Here is an 18,234-nt window from a genome sequence, read left to right as displayed (position 1 = left end):
TTCGCTGGATAATATATTTCATTTTATCTGTCGTGGTGAGCATGATTCAATCCTAGACCTGTTTCGTGCATCCATCGTCAGAGGTAGATTCAACTAAAAATATTGTAATGCCCACTTTAACTGGAGCGCTTTACATCCAACTACCCAAATTAGGTGCCGTGGACGGAGGCGACTAGCAAACATACTTTACTATAAATTTCTCATATTAACCATTATAGGTATAGACCGGGGAATATAGCCTAGTACCGCAGTACATCTTAGCTTTGCGGGTCTAGCCTCTAACCGCTCGGCTACCGTGGCGACTAACAAACATACTTAACTGCAAATTTCTCATATTAACCATTAAAGGTATAGACTGGGAATATAGCCTAGTACCGCAATACATCTTAGCTTTGCGGGTCTAGCCTCTAACCGCTCGGCTATCGTGGCGACTAGCAAACATACTTTACTATAAATTTCTCATATTAACCATTATAGGTATAGACCGGGAAATATAGCCTAGTACCGCAATACATCTTAGCTTTGCGGGTCTAGTCTCTAACCGCTCCGCTACCGTGGCGACTAGCAAACATACTTAACTGCAAATTTCTCATATTAACCATTAAAGGTATAGACTGGGAATATAGCCTAGCAATACATTTTAGCATAGCGGGTCTAGCCTCTAACCGCTCGGCTATCGTGGCGACTAGCAAACATACTTTACTATAAATTTCTCATATTAACCATTATAGGTATAGACCGGGGAATATAGCCTAGTACCGCAATACATCTTAGCTTTGCGGGTCTAGCCGCTAACTGCTCGGCTACCGTGGCGACTAGCAAACATACTTAACTGCAAATTTCTCATATTAACCATTAAAGGTATAGACTGGGAATATAGCCTAGCAATACATTTTGGCATAGCGGGTCTAGCCTCTAACCGCTCGGCTATCGTGGCGACTAGCAAACATACTTTACTATAAATTTCTCATATTAACCATTATAGGTATAGACCGGGGAATATAGCCTAGTACCGCAATACATCTTAGCTTTGCGGGTCTAGCCGCTAACTGCTCGGCTACCGTGGCGACTAGCAAACATACTTAACTGCAAATTTCTCATATTAACCATTAAAGGTATAGACCGGGAAATATAGCCTAGTACCGCAATACATCTTAGCTTTGCGGGTCTAGCCTCTAACCGTTCGGCTATCGTGGCGACTAGCAAACATACTTTACTATAAATTTCTCATATTAATCATTAAAGGTATAGGCCGGGGAATATAGCCTAGTACCGCAATACATCTTAGCTTTGCGGGTCTGGCCTCTAACCGCTCGTTACGCCTTAGAGGTAGATTAATCAGGATTTTTTTGGGTGGAGAGATAGGAGTAGGACTTCTCTCTAAATCTTTAATCTCTAATACACGGGGAATATTCGAATATGACTCGCCAAACATCACGTACTCAAAAACATTCCCTCTGTAGGGCAACAGGATAGAAGAAAGTGACAAAATTACTGGCTAGAATTACACGTGACAAAAATTCTATGAACCAGCACAAATTACTGATCAATAATTACGTGATAATCAAACTTTTCTATTATGAAATGAAGAAAGTCAAATTAGAAATCAATCCGATTAAATCTTATTTATCTACTTCATGTATAAGTGTTTAGATGTATTTATGTAAATGTATATATAAATCCCTCATTAAGGAGCAGGAATCTCTGTTTCCGCTTCCAACAGTCCTGTGAAAGGATGTGTAAGCTGAGAGGAGGGGGCTGAACAGTAGGATCAGCTGACTGGAGATCCAGATGGCAGTATTGATCGCTAGGGCATTGCAAGTTGCAACGCACAAGTTAATGATTTGCAAGTGGTAATAAAACCTCTTAAGTTATTTCATCCGAAACCAAATAGATTTAATGGAAAACTAAATTATCATATTATTAATTTACTCATAAATTAATTATTTATCAAAATTGAATAGTTAATAATAAAAAAAAATAGGGATTTTTATAACCAGTGGTTTCTAGAAGATTTAAATTTATAAATTCGCAAGACATGATGTTTTTAAGTAGTAGTGTTAATAATTGTAATAAAACCATCATTGATGAGTCTTAACGTGCTTACAGAGAAAAAAGGAAATGTTTACGGTGACTTACTTTGCCTAAACTTAATAGTAAAGTAATCCCCATTAAACCCTGGCAAAACGTGACTTCCAAAACAAGAAATAGGATTTTCATATGTAAAAGTAAATTTCGTTGATTTCATCTGTCATTGCACGGTATCTTTGAACGGATTCGTACTGTTATGCATCATCAGTGTAATGCATTAATCTGTTTGGCGTATAGAGATTTCGAACATCACTTATGTTTCCGGCTCCGCATTAGATTAGTTAAGAATAATTTTGTATTTGCACGTTATGAGAAAATGAATTTCCTGTAATGAATACATGAATAGGACATACCTCAATCGTGTTCTTCTTAGTTCCCGGATGATGGTAATCTCTTTTTTTTTATATAACAAAAAAAAAAGATAAAAAAATTCCGTTGAAGAAGGCGATTATATTATTGGCACGTCCACTTTGGCTATCCAATCAACTGTAAGAAATAAAATAAGTTTGTATTAGTGACATGTATAGGACATGTACATATTTATAAAAATAACAACTAGATCAAACAGGTTAATAAAATACATATGATGTGACACATTAAGGTGAAAGGAATTCAAAAAGCTCTACTTTATCGTAACAGTATTTATCCTTGCAGAATGATATGAAGATACAGTTGAAAAAAAAAAATGCCAGCAAAGAAGTTGAAGAAGAAAGATTACAGAAAAGAAAGGGTAGTAGAGCAAACAAGATGGAGAACTAGAAACCGTCATATCCTATTAGATAGAGGAACATCTTCTACGGCTATGATTGTGACAACTGGAGGAGAAGGCAAAGAGTTATGGAGTATCAAAATAACGGAGCTTGAATAAAAAATAAAAGAAAGACAAGATCGTGTTTTTTTTCTTTTTATTTATTTTATATCATAAAAGGGAGATAAATATATTATTATTTATAACTACAATATTTCGACGTACCAATCATCATTACCATCATTGTGCAATCATCATGTTTGAACCATCATCATTTGTTTATATATCTAGTTTATATCACTAGCTTATCTAGAGGGGGAACTTATGCAAAACTAAAACTACGTTATTACACATTTTTAATGAGGTATTTTTTAATTATTATATTTTGTAACAGCATCCAATTGTATTAAATAGCAAAAATGATGAGATTAGAACGTACATATGTACGTACTAGCGGGGCCATGTGAATGGGCTACCAATGGTAGTGTTGGTTAGTTATTTATACAAACGGAATTGCACCTAAGAAATATTAATTTATATATTGATAGAAGAGGAAGCTGAGTTTTGAAAATACATAAAATGGGGCATTTACTATATATACATCGTTATACATCAATTATTATTATTTTTTTACTTTGCGTCACCAATAACATTTTTTGCTGTCAGAGGACCTCCCAAAACGTCTATTTCTGGTGGAAAATTAATATTGAAAACCGTTCACAAATAGGTAAAATTGTAAATTTGATCTTAAATATCTCGACTAATATTAGGGATATCGAAACAGGATCAACGTCATTTTTCACAGTTCTTTATGTAGTTTTCATAATCTTTGTCAAGATCCCAGTGGTCTTTACGAAACCTCAAACCGGTTTTTAGTCGTAACTTCGACAAAAAAAGAAGATACAGCATCGGGGATGGAAAATTTGAAAACTAGACCGAAAAAAACATATAGTTTACTTCGTGGGTTTTTTCGAAATTCCGCTTTCCTAAAAAGCTATTAGCGATTGGTGCGTTCTAAATGGATCACCCTGTAAATATATATTTTAGAATTTCGGATTCCTGGATATGTTATTTAGTTGAGTTTAGTTCGTTTGGCTGATTCACACAATGTCAGGGAGTCCGTATGTTTGTTAGTGTCAGTTTAGAGCGTTTTATAAACATTCTTTGCAGTATATTTTATATCCGTTTAAGGACAAGTATAGGTGGTGAAGGTGTACACGCAAATAGTTTGCCCAAATGAAAAACCTTGGTATTTTACTTGATTCACAATAGGAGCAGGTATTTGGGAAGGGATAAAAAAAAAAAAAGAAGGAAAAGTTGGCTTAATTTCAGATGGACATTATAATTATTTGGTTCGTTTATCCTGATCCTCCATTTGAGTAACCAGGATAACAGAGTTCATGGAATTGTTTGTTGGTTATGACTCTTTGTAGATTACAGACGTCTGCCTATAACGGGATCTAAGTTGATTGATAGGATGTCTATATTGTCGGAGAAGGAGAATGTATAGAACGGGAAGAAAGGTCACAAAAACAGGGCCACTATAGGAGAGAAAATTCATGAAAATTTCCTCCAGATGGAGCTCCACACCCATTTCGCATTATTAAACTTGGCACAGGCTAAAAATAAATCACTTTTTTAATTGGTTACATTTGTCTACAAAAAAATTGATTCCAGGACCATTGAAAAACCAGGAAAATTGAGACCATAAATTTTTATGTCGATGGTGGCGCTGCCAATTAAACCTTCCGCAAATTCAATATTATAAGAATGACTATTAAAAAATACTAATTACACAAAAAGGAAGTCGTTGTGTGTTCTCGCCGGAAGTGATAAAGAAATGATGAAACAATTTATTTCTTGCGGGAAGTCTCAGTTTTCACCAGATATATATTTTTTTTTTATTTCGTCACCAGTGAACATATTTCCACTTCAGCAATGATGACGTTAAAAAAGTTATGAAATATTCCAACAGTTCAAATTTTAAATAAAAAATATTATTCTGATATTTACTGCAAAAAACTTCTTTCTTCTTATAAATTATTTCTACCTGATCAAATTCAAAATTTGCAGCATAACTGGGCCTCTGCAAAAAGGATGCACTGTGTTACCTTGGAGGAGATTGTTGGCGAGAGCCAGAGAGATTGGATTTCACAACAACATCTGGACCAACAAGAAACTGTTATTAACAGTTCCTCCAGGAGATGATGGCCTTAGTTTGGTCAACGATGCGTACAACAAAAAAATATCGGCTAAAGTTTCAATAATATAATCTATAAATATAACAGGCCTATTTTATTATTATTTGTTGCAACGGAAGTTTTTTTTAGTGAAAAATATGACTTCTTCAAAGAAAAATCATTTTCAAAAAAATAAAAGATGAATAATCCAAAATGGCTGCTGTGAGCACGTATATTTGCATACAACGGGAAAAGTGGATTATTGTGGAGAAATTTTAAATGAACCAAGAAATTTGTTGATAAATTAAAAAATGAATTCACAAGTTTTGCTAGAATGGAGGTGGCTTATGGGAGGTGGCGGCCCATAAGTAAAGTGAGCATTTACCAAAATTGGAAAATCTTGCCAGAAATGGTTTTTGTTTGATCTATATCATAATTATAATTATTTATTTTTAATTTGTTTTTAGGCAAGGGGAAGGAACATTCGTCAGCGATTTTCATTGGAGAGCTATCGAACAATTGAATATTGTTGAAAATTAATAAAGGGGACTTAATAAAAATAAAGAAATATAACCTTAAAAAAAAACTACGTTAAAATGCTTCACCTTTTTTTTAAAAAGACTATGTGACCTTTGCTCAATTAAAAAAGACAATCGAATGACATTAATACGTTTTTACAAAAAAAAAAAAAAAATAGTCTTAAATTGAAAATTAGTTAAGGGGTCAACCAAAAAAGTCGACCTACATTCTTCACAAGGAGTTCTCTCAACAAATTAAACTTTCTTTACCAGAAATCTTTACAAAAAAACCTTCTGGCTCTCTTTTCAAAGAGAATGAATGAGGAGGAGGTAAAACTATATAACAAACCGGAAAATTGTCTATAAACTTCTAGTAAATTTAGCGCTCTAATTCCTGTTTAACCTCCATTCCTTCAATTAAATTATGAGTCCTTAAAAACGTAGTTTGACCAACCAGAACAGGGAACTAAAAGATATTTAGTGGGCCATGTATATCTATATATATATTTTTTAAAATCGATTCCTCATTTCTATGTTTTGCGCCCCTGTAATAGCTTTCGTCGAGTTTGAACGTTCGCTAATTTTTTAATAATTATATAAAAAAACATTTAATAGCTCAAAAAATAAAGGGAATTCAAAAAAAAAGTACTGTAAAGTCACACTTAATGTTGAGGCATTTCTTCGTCTAAGAACTCGAAAAACTTTCAAGGAATACTCATTGTTTTTTTTGTTTTTTTAAATTTAAAACCCGTCCAAACATCTGAGGAAGCTTTTTTTTTTTTTCAGTGGACAGCCCCGGCTTCCGGACAATGAACTGAAAGAGCCTCCTAGATAGGGAAAAATCTAAGGGCCAGCAGCACCTGGAATCTCACCAGCATTCTCCTTCAAATCTATCTAAATTCTAAGCTTCTTGAAAAAAATTTTCCCGTTTTTCACCTGGAGTGTTCACACACACACACACAGACAGTACTATTTTCTCACGCAATCTTTTCCGGTGTGAAACTGTATATTGAAAACTGAACATGCAAATCAAATTACAGATTTTTCTGCCGAACGTAAAATAAATCTCTCTCTCTTCACTTCTATTAAATAAGTTTTCCGACAAAACTATTTGTAAGTGTAATTCAAACAAGTACAACATCTTATTAGTACAAATAGAGGGGGCAAGTCCTACGTTAAGTCCCAAAGGAATCTTGAACAACGGACTTTAACAAAAAGAAAGCAACAGAACGGATGTAAGCACTTATTTCTTGACCACTAATTCATTTACGACCAAAGGACAAACACAAGAAAACTGAAGGATATCTTAAGAGGTCCACCAAGTATGCTGATAAGACCATGAACGTAAATTGTAAATTTTTTTGCAACTCGCTCAACCCAGTGACTGTCACATTCATCCTTCCACAGTTTCACAGAGTCTTCGTTAAGAGAGCATGAACCTCCATTTCATTGTTACGACTACAAAAGCCCAAGGAAGGAAATCAATCGAGAGATCTGAGAAGTTTTCATCCAAAAAAAACACTACGAGAAACATCAGCCTTGATCTCAGATTTCCCTATCCAGAAGTCTGCAGCCCGGAGGATGCAAGAAATATCACAGAGCTCTTGTCGTCAAGGCCATCCATACTGGAAAGTATATCCTTGTAGACCATATATACTGGAAAGTATATCCTTGTAGACCATATATACTGGAAAGTATATCCTTGTAGACCATATATACTGGAAAGTATATCCTTGTAGACCATATATACTGGAAAGTATATCCTTGTAGACCATATATACTGGAAAGTATATCCTTGTAGACCATATATACTGGAAAGTATATCCTTGTAGACCATATATACTGGAAAGTATATCCTTGTAGACCATATATACTGGAAAGTATATCCTTGTAGACCATATATACTGGAAAGTATATCCTTGTAGACCATATATACTGGAAAGTATATCCTTGTAGACCATATATACTGGAAAGTATATCCTTGTAGACCATATATACTGGAAAGTATATCCTTGTAGACCATATATACTGGAAAGTATATCCTTGTAGACCATATATACTGGAAAGTATATCCTTGTAGACCATATATACTGGAAAGTATAAAATTCCCATTACAAACATGGAATATTGATTATTTTTAAATACGATGCTCTAATCATCACCTTGGCGATTCCAAATACGTTGAAATGCTTACGAGCAAATAATTTAGCGAAAAATAAAAACAAAAATTTATATAATATCTTTTGAACGATCAAATTCAATTTTTATATGTAAAAAAAAAAAAAAAAACGGTTCGGTAAAATGTATTTTCTATAAGCAAATAAAAAATAGTTAGAAAAAATATATATCGGTTATTATTTAAAAATTGCTTTAAGTTGGTACACTGAAATGAAATACATAAATACAGTTAGGTGAAAGGAAACGAAAGTATATTAAATAGGAGGCTTTTTTTCCTTCTTAAAAAAATAAATAAATAATATTTCCGGTAGTTTATGTATTCTGTCCTAGAAAATATTCTATGAATAAAATAGTTAAAAAAGGTTTGGTACATAATTTATTTTAACGGAAATTTGCAAGTGGAACGAAATCGTATTGGCTGTGTGAGTGAATAAAAAAGGGAAGTTCCAGGTCGAATGTGCGTTTATGATGAATAACACTAGGCCATCTAAATAGTGAAACGTTATTTCATTTATTTATTTATTTATTTATTTTTTTTTGTACGGTCATTGGCTGAATAGATGAAGCTCTACTGTAATCTAAAAACAATTAAATATTTCTAGGCTCACTTCAAAATGTGGATGTAGATTTAAACAATGAATATTAGCCTGTCCTGGGGATCAACAGGGGGCTCCGGTTCGTGCGGCTCTCAAGAGACTGGATCTGGAGGGAGCACGAAAAAGAACTGGGTGATGTGTCCTGAGGTTAAACACAGCAAGACTATGATGCCTTTGGCTGTGTAAACAAAGAACCAAAGAGACCCTATGCTTGGGTCTCAGATTACTCTGATTACAGGCCTATTCACGGGGCAAGGTAGTTTCAAGAAGCATCTGTGCAAGGTGGGGCTTATTAGCTCGGAGCCGTTGTGCAAATTGTTGCGCAGGAAGAGAAGGAAAAAAAGGCCTCTCACTTGATTGCGTTGGAATCTTGAGCGGTTGCCTTAGGATGAAACCTTAGCAACTTTCGAGGCCAAAGGAGATAGTAGCGCAAAAAGAACTAGTAGGGAAAGTCCTCAACCTCTTTAGTAGAGGAGGGTTCGCTTACTAGAACTAAGAAGGGGATGGCACAATAAGTCTCTTATGGCTGCGGTGCTGTCGGGCGAGGGTCCCGTCCCATCTACTATTCTATTCTAAACAGAATATTTCTGAAGCGGAACTATGTTGCAAATACTTTTTTTTTTTTTTTTTTTACTTCCGGACAGTGAGCTTCAAGGAAGAGGCCAGCCAATAGCGGAATTTCAAGTTTCTAACACTACCACTAAGTGTTGGGTTCTTCGCACGACTAACCACGAAGCAGATAGCTCCCTGAGCAATGGGCCAGAAAAAAAATGGTCCTTACTTTACTTATTTGAAGAAATAATTTTTTTTTTTTTTTTAAATCGAAACCGAAACTGCTGCTAGCAATGAAACGATACATTCTAAGTCAGTCAAGGCGGAAGGAAGTCAGGCGAGTTTTTCTTTTATCCATTAATTTCTTTTGCTATCATTTCACGAAGATAGTGGGGTTATTGAACAAAATCCAAGAATATTCACTTATTCTTTATTTATTTACTTATTTATTATGTATTTAGTAAATATTTCTTAATATCCACATTATTTCATACATCAACGTACAGTTTTAAAGTCAACTCATCCCCCCAGAGTAAATTACAGGAATGTGTTTTATTTTCAGATCTGGACAAGTATCTCTCGTCTGCGAGAGGAGAATCCTCCCCAGACCGTTAACATCTCGGCGACTGTTGCCAATTCCAACACGAAACATCTCTAAACCCAACATACATTATATATATTTCCTCTCTCCCTCTTCCCATAGTTCATGCTAGACTAATTTTTCATATGAACATTAACATGTTTACTTTAATCTCTTCTTTTTTCGAAAAAATATAAAGAGAGTTCCGCATTTCTTGTTGCCATTAATAATTACGCGATGTTAATGTAACAAAACAAATTTGATCACATTAATATCAGAATTATGAGATTTTTAAATGTGATTCTTTTACCGCCACAAGTCACCCTCCGACGGTCATGGACCAGAGAGGTATGTCTACAAGTAAGTATTTTGTTTTTCATTTATTTTATATTATATTTCTGAATAAAGACTATTATTATTACTGCCACAAGTCCGGAGAACTACGTTTCAATGTCCCCCCCCCCAAAATCCGGCGGGGGGAGCGTTAAATAGATTTAAGAGTCACTTCCTCAGTGACTCACTTCCTCCTTAGAACTTTCCTCAAAGATATTGGTGGTGCGCAATATACTGAAAGGGTACTTTAGAGAAACACTTTTTTTTCTTCTTCTTTTTTTTCCTTATCGCTCCTTCCACATTTTATAGCCCAAGCACTTGAGGCAGGACACTTTTGGTCGAAAAGAAAGAGAGATAACAACCCAGCCAGGATGGCACTTTGAAAACTGAAGGGCTGTGAGAATCTAAACCACTTCTAAGTGATCACATCTGGTTGAGAACATCAAAAGGCTTGATGGTACTTTAAAATTTATAGGCTTAAATCTTACAGCTGGAGTAATCAAATTTACTGCTGCAGAATCAAATCTTTTAACATCCTATAACCAGTTATTTTTGGTACGAGTGAAATGGAGGAATGTACTACATATATATTTTGGAGGCCAAATACTTTACCAACTGAACTTATTATTGAGATACGCCATAATACTGACGCTTTCTAAATTAGATAAATAGATAAGTTGTTGTTATTACTATTCTTTCAAGCTTGATGACTAATTACTTTCAAGTCATAACAGGAGCTAGCACAATAAGTAGGTAACTTGTTCATTATAACGTCAAGCAAATTTCTGAGTCACTTGAAAACGTTTCAAATGCGAAAGTACTTCTATAAAAGAAAAAGAAATTGTACATGGTTTTCCCATTATTAGGGGATTTTCTTTAAACACGGGGTGTTCAGTTAATAAAAGCTCAAATTTTTTCACTAGCTTGACAAGAAGGTGTCAAAGGACCAAACTTGTTATTTACTCAAACATTATTATAAATGTTGTGGATGTAAATAGAATATTTTAATAATTATAAGTTCTTAATTTCCTCAAAACACGAACCTCCTGCAGACGATTTCAAACCATTTTTAAACGTTTCTATTATTTCTTAAATAGATCGTCCTTGCTTTAAACCGGTCAACATTTGATACAAATTTATACGAAGAGTGGTGGGGGATAGCCTAGACATAACACTGTAGATCAGGTTGCAACTAAAAAAAATAAATAATGAGAACGAAATCAGAGAATCGATTTACTAATTTCTTCAGATCAAATACCGAAAGAATATCATCTTAACTGACCTCGATTGATTTCCTTGATAGAACAATGGAATTTTCTAATTCGACCTGGAAGTAAAAAAAAAAAATATATTCAACAACTGGAAAAATTTGGAAATATAGTTCAATGAATTGGGGGAATAAAAATTGGTTATTAACGGATTTTGTTGGAAAAGATCGTATGCGGAGATCTTGGAATCGAATTCAGATGCTGATATTGAGAGTTTCGTCTTCCTAAAGAGGACAGTGTTGCCTGAGAAATTTGCATTGATAAAGAGCCCCGGGGGTGCCAATGACTTCACACAAAATTGATGCGACTTAGTTTAAAAAAATAAAATAATTGAAATTGATCGTTGGGGTAATACTGATGGTAAACTAGTAAAAGTGACATATATTGATTAAATATATTATTGAAAAATGTGATTGAAAAGGCCCTATAATCGAAAAAAAAAAATCGATTGAAAGAGCGGACTAAAAATGTTCCACTGAAATGAAATTTACGACGTTCTTCTGGCTCTCAGATCAATTCCTTAAATCCAAAAGAGAACTCGAAGATTGTTCTTTAAATCAAGCCCTGCTCAAAATTTGCGCTATTATTACGCGAAAATTGAGGCAAAAAACTCTTTTATTTTTGCAGAAGTTCAAGTTAAGGCTGAAGAAGCCCTGAGGACCAGGGGGGAATCGATATCAATCAGAGATGTTCCTGCTAAAGAAATTTTCAAAAATTAACTTCCGGCAGAAACCTAAAGAAAAAGGGAACCATTCACCTAGAAAAAGAGAAAATAAATGATGGATAAATTATGAAGAGTAAATACAAAAACTGCAATATGCAATACGTGCAAATGTAAGAATGCAAATTTTAATGTGCAACACAATAAAAATAATAAATCTAAAAAAAAACGTGTGCGCTCAACTAATTAAGCTAATAATTTTAACACATTAAAAAAAATTTTGTGTTTCACGAACGTGTGAAAACATGGCTGCCTATTGAGGAGAAGGAGGAGGTGAGAGGTTTGTTAGAGAAAATGCCGTTATGTTAATTCTGTGGTTTTTAAAATTTTAATTTGGGCACCAGGGAGGGGCTAGTAATAAATAAGGTTGGTTGCATAACTAAGTTAGGTGAGAATCAAAGGAAGCCATGAATGCTGCTGCTCTGACGTTTGACGGATGTTATCGTGTGCTGTGACGATTTTAGGTTGAATCATTGATTCTAAAATCTATGGAAAATGTTATTGGATCAGATATTCTCAATTATTAAGGAGCAAATCCATATTCAATCCAATTTTACACACGTTTTAGTTACTTTTGGACTGTAAACCCATCCAAAACCCAACTCATCACTTTTGGCTGTCCACCGGAAGATCTGGTTGTGAATAACATCCAAATAAAGAGAGTTGAAAATGTTATATATCTCGGTCACAAGATAAGTTCAGAAGGTCAGTTTCCTGAAATATCCAGAAGATGCATTCTAGGTTGGAAAAAAAAATGTGTGCCCTTAAACACTTCTTCAAATCCCAAGCTGATGTTAAACTAAAGTTTAAGCTTTGGGAAAAACTTGTATTGCCCGTAATAACATATGGCTGTGAAGCCTGTACCTTAGATGCAAGAACAATGATTAAATTGAGAATAACTGTTCGAACAATGGAAAGGCATTATGCTGGGCATAACAAAGAGGCATCGGAAAAGGTATATTTGGGTTAGAAGCATAACGGAAATGACAGACATAATAGAGAGAGTGGTGGAGAAGGAAGTGGAAATGGGCAGGACACATTATGAGAGGAGAGGTAAGGTGGGCGAAGATGCTGATAGAGTGGACTCCTAGGATGTGGAAAAGAGGAAAAGGACATCCAACTACGGACTGGGATCGAGAAATGATAAAGATTTGCGGTGGAGCGACCTGGCCTAGGGTAGCTAGAGACAGAACGGAGTGGAAGCGAATGACGCATGTGTTCTGTGTGAAGCATATTATTTGTTTTCTTTTTAGTTTCTGTTTTATATATTATTCGTTTTTGTGCCTAATTGTTTTTCTAAGACACATGAAGTCATTAAATTGCAACTAAATAAAACCTCAGCTAAGGCTGATTTTGTGGAAATAATAAAAATAATATTATTAATTAGAAATTATTACTTATTAAAAATAATATTACTAACATTAAGAATGTAAATAAAAAGGGAAAAGAATATTTTTTTTTAAATTTCTGTATAATGAACAAGTTTTGTATAATTTTATTGCATAATTTTTTTACACAAATAAAGGTTTATTATTATTTAGTTACTTTTACTCCCCACCATTTTGGGACTAAAGCTTTCCCGAAGAGAATATTCATTACAATGCACTCCTTCTCCTCCTTCTGACCACTTACGAATCTTACATTAATGAATATCGAGGACAATGAACAATATATCTAGAGCAATCAATTCAGTTTCCAAATGCTGGTTATCTCAACAGTTTCCAGTTTGCTAGCTACTTGAAAAGTCCATTCATCTTTAAGCTCTCAATTGAGTTGAAGAAGAAAGGTGTTTCTTCCGGCCCGGATGTGTATCATTGCTCTTGTTACTAAAGAACGTAATGATTAACAGTTAATGAGAGAACAAAAATTAGACAGGGAAACCAAAAAAAACGGTAAGTTAATTATAGAAATATATTCATTTAAAATCTTTAAATCAGTATTTATAAAAAGATATTTGTAAAGGTGGAGAGCCACCGTACGCCCACTCAAGACATTCCTTCTGAAATTTTAAAAATAACAATATATAACATTTCATTTTGGCATAAAGGTAAACAAACGAAATGACAAAGAGAGAAGGAAGATAGAAAGGTGTAGAACAGAGAACAACTTCCGCATGTTTGCCAAAATTATACCTTTTTACAAATGCCAACGTTAGCGTCCAGAACATCTGGTCGTCGAGAAGAATGAGTTGAATTTATCTCTTCTCTCACTACTAGAACCGCTGCTATCGACATTCTACGTTATAGTGAATACAAATTTAGCACGCATTTAAGACGGAAAATTAACATAATAAACAGATAAATTTTTGAAGCTTCCGTAATAATAATTTCGTTTTTTCTTTAAAGAAATGAATATATTTTCACGGATGGCTCGTATAAATTAAATAATTTTAGCACCAAGGACGTTGTTTATTTCAATATTCTATAGAAAAACTTTAAACTAATTTAAACGATTTTTCAGTACGAAATTTATTATTTTTAAATGTTTAGACAAAATCTTCTTTTGAAGGCTTTTCCGGTACTAGGTGATTTCCTCTCTCTTTCTAACATTACACGGTGCAGATTTTCGATTTTGTGGCTCCTTAATAAGAAAAAAAGTGGTTCTTAAAATTGGGAATATCTCAAAAAACAAAATATACTGAAAATTTAATTCAATGAACAATCAATCATTATATCATTTTTGGGTAAAATTAACCCCCCAAAAAAATAGACAGGCCACTTTACGGAATCGATTTTCTAGTTGTTCTTGATCAGACGATTTTCTGAAAAAAAAAAATCGATGTTTCTCTAAACGTTGTTTTGGGTACCTGGTCATTCAGGACATAAAGGAAACGTAGTGGCAGATTTATTAGCCCGGGAAGGCTCTGCGGGACATTTTGGGGTCTCCAAGTGTCTTAAGACTGCGGCCATTAAACTATGTGTGCAGACTAGGTCTCAGGAATGGTGGCTTGCCACCACTGGACAGAGACAGGCGAAAGAGTTCATTAAGGGCTATTCGCCAAAGCTGACAGCAGATTTTAATCCGTCAAGGCCGTGTGGAGCTATAAGGATAATTGTAGGCCTATTAACCGGCCACCGCAGGCTCAGAAAACACATGCATCGCACGGGCCTGGCTGAAGATAGCCTCTTGTAGGTTCTGTCAGGAAGAGGAGGAAACGGCAGTGCACGTGTTGTGTTATGGGGCTTGTCTGGCTAAGGATGTTACTTCACGGGGAGAAAAAATACCAAGGCCTGTCAGTTTTTCCCAGGAGTCGCTCTCCAGCATTAAGAGTCTGATTAAAAGGACAGGTCTGGAGGGTGAGCTCTAGAGTGGGGGGAGCCACAATAGATCCAAAGGAGTCGCAGTGGCGTAGGCCTTGAAGGCCGCCCTATTAGAATCTTATCTTCTCTAAACGTTATCTATAACTTATATTTGAAACATTTTATAGCAAATGTACATTCAATTAAAATTACATCAGAATGAGAGGTAGAGCTAGGTTTACCTCTACAGTATCATTATCAGTACGTATACAGGCTCTAGGGGAACACCATTCAACATCTTAATCAACCTCTTCTACAGTTTCCCAAAGACGTGGATAACTGAGCACAAGTTTTCGCTACCATTATCGTGCTCCGAGGAAGAATTCGTCCCTCTTTTCCAAAAAAATTCCAAACTAATCACCAAAAGATTTAGAATTAGCATCCGCACTGCTTACCATAATTAGGACTTTAAAAGTCGGCAAACTGCAGAGATTAGACCGTTCCGGAGAAAAATGGGCAAGAGTGCGATGCAAGATAAGAACAAATTAAGAGAAGTAAAAAAACGGAATAGTTGATAATTATTATAATTGTTAAAAATAAGACAGAAGAATTCTGGACTAATTATACTGGGAAACAATTCAAGGACACATTTAATTTTTTAAACAAGTAATTCGATTATTTCTTAAAGAAAGGAGAGGAACAACAACAACAAAAGGAAACAATGGATAGGATTGCCAACTGTTCTTGATACATAAAAAAAAAGAAGAAAAAAAGACCAATCAACGGAAGTTGAATATTAGCAATCACAGCAATAATCCAAACTTTTTATGGGCAAAAGTGATTGTATGCACACTTCTAGCAATAATGGGGAAAAAAGTTCAGTTTTCAGTGATGAATAAGCTTAAAAAAAAATGCTTTATAAACTTGAGATAGATAAATTTTGCTTTGGTAATACTGAAGAGCAGTTTTCAAAGAATATCCGTTATCACAGCAGGAAGTATACTAGGTTCTGTGATTTCCTCTCTAATTTTCATAATTTCTGAAAATGGCTTCAACAAGTTTCCGCACAAATATTTGGAGTCCAGTTATCCTGGTCTAACTATGGGCACAACATTCCCCCATTCACTAACCCTTCTAACCAATATCTTAAACGTGAGGACATATAGCAGAGGAAAATCAAGTTCTATGGAGGTAAGTAGTTTTATTGGGCTGCTGGAGTTAATGGATTCAGAAGTTCGGTCATACTGTAGGGCAGCCATTATGAAGTCCTGAGTCTTAAAGACGGGTAATGGTGGACATCGTACGATTTGGCAAGTTAGTGAGACACGTTTACGTCCATTGTAAGTATTAAAAAAGTGAAAAAATTAAATTGAAAGTACCCATGGTAAAAACTTGGGTAAATATCAAATTGTAAACTATTCTGCTGCGATTTCCCAGCTTTGTGACAAACACAAAGTTCACTCAGGATGGGGGCCCTCCAAAACAAGCACAATCTACTATAAACTTAAACTACGAACATATACATAAAATTTACCACTAATAGAGGGAGTAAAAGTATTTGAACTGCACATTTCTCAAAAATTTAGATACAATTATTCCTACAATTAAAAAGTAAAGTAATGCCTATTTTTTCAGGCGGGCTTTACGTCCAACTAGCTCCAAATTGGGTGTCTTGGACGGAGGCGACTAGTAAACATACTTTACTGCGAAATTTCTCATATTAACCATTAAAGGTATAGACTGGGAATATAGCCTAGTATCACAATACATCTTAGCTTTGCGGGTCTAGCCTCTAACCGCTCGGCTACCGTAGCGACCAGCAAACATACTTCACTTGTAAATTTCTCATATTAATCATTAAAGGTATAGACTGGGAATATAGCCTAGTATCACAATACATCTTAGCTTTGCGGGTCTAGCCTCTAACCGCTCGGCTACCGTGGCGACCAGCAAACATACTTCACTTGTAAATTTCTCATATTAACCATTAAAGGTATAGACTGGGAATATAGCCTAGTATCACAATACATCTTAGCTTTGCGGGTCTAGCCTCTAACCGCTCGGCTACCGTGGCGACCAGCAAACATACTTCACTTGTAAATTTCTCATATTAACCATTAAAGGTATAGACCGAGGAATATAGCCTAGTACCGCAATATATCTTAGCTTTGCGAGTCTAGCCTCTAACCGCTCGGCTACCGTGGCGACCAGCAAACATACTTCACTTGTAAATTTCTCATATTAACCATTAAAGGTATAGACTGGGAATATAGCCTAGTATCACAATACATCTTAGCTTTGCGGGTCTAGCCTCTAACCGCTCGGCTACCGTGGCGACCAGCAAACATACTTCACTTGTAAATTTCTCATATTAACCATTAAAGGTATAGACCGAGGAATATAGCCTAGTACCGCAATACATCTTAGCTTTGCGGGTCTAGCCTCTAACCGCTCGGCTACCGTGGCGCCTATTCCTAAAATTATATTTTGATTATTTAGTTAGACCAAAAGGCCTTGGTGAAGTTCATCAACACCGACAAACATGCCGATGTCAAAGACGACAAAGGAGAAGCCAGGAATAGTCACATTCCCAAATTCTATGTCAAAATGAGACAAACCCCGTTATTCAATAAGTATATCAAGAAAATTAGAACAGAAAATTAAATCAGATGAAAAGGGTCAAAGAGAAACAATAAACATTAAGGAGAACAATTTTTTTTATTATTAAATAAATAAATAAAAAATCAGGTAACGGTTCAGGTGAATATCATCAAGTTTACCATCCAGGAGACAGTTGGCAGTCCAACGTTAAATGCAGGAACAATGTGTCTATCTGACTGACATTAACAGCCAGTGGCTATTTTACTCTGCAAGTATATAGGGCGTGAAGAGAAAGAGATAATAATTATGGCATGGAACGATGAATTGTAATAAACTTCCAAGAGGATAGCCACAAAGGGGGCGCCGCTGGTGGGGGGAAAAGTTGCTTACGTCATGCTTATTAACTGTTAACGAAGGCTTCTTGATATAGATCAGCTGTATTGTTGTTGTTTTTGTTTTTTCTTTCTAATTATGAAAAAATCACAATAGACATGTGTTTTAGAAATTAACTTAAAAAAAAAAGTGAAAACTATAGTTTCAGTTAAAAATACTGGCGTAAAAATGATGGGGTTTCCTTGCAGATCTTGATGTTCCCCAGTGGTTATCAAAACAACGCTAAAGGAACTGAG

The 18,234-nt window shown here is 35.1% G+C and overlaps 1 protein-coding gene across 5 annotated transcripts in view; it reads right to left on the bottom strand.

The window, feature by feature from the left end:
- smash (smallish) overlaps positions 1-18,234 on the bottom strand; it is a 203,188-nt gene that overhangs the window by 102,889 nt on the left and 82,065 nt on the right. For 4 of the 5 annotated variants that reach the window (XM_074130655.1, XM_074130604.1, XM_074130987.1 and 1 more), the window contains one exon: positions 2,445-2,577. The gene's annotated coding sequence lies outside the window, so the exon portion shown is untranslated. Of the gene's footprint in view, positions 1-2,444; positions 2,578-11,058; positions 11,081-18,234 lie in introns of those variants that run through there. The other variant, XM_074130715.1, reaches the window with a different exon arrangement.

The sequence above is a fragment of the Rhodnius prolixus genome, unplaced genomic scaffold (genome assembly GCF_049639745.1).
Source record: "Rhodnius prolixus isolate KJV_2025 unplaced genomic scaffold, Rpr scaffold_1, whole genome shotgun sequence".
NCBI classification, from domain to species: domain Eukaryota; kingdom Metazoa; phylum Arthropoda; class Insecta; order Hemiptera; family Reduviidae; genus Rhodnius; species Rhodnius prolixus.
Note: the sequence above shows the minus strand (reverse complement) of the source record. Positions and strands in the feature narration are given on the sequence as shown.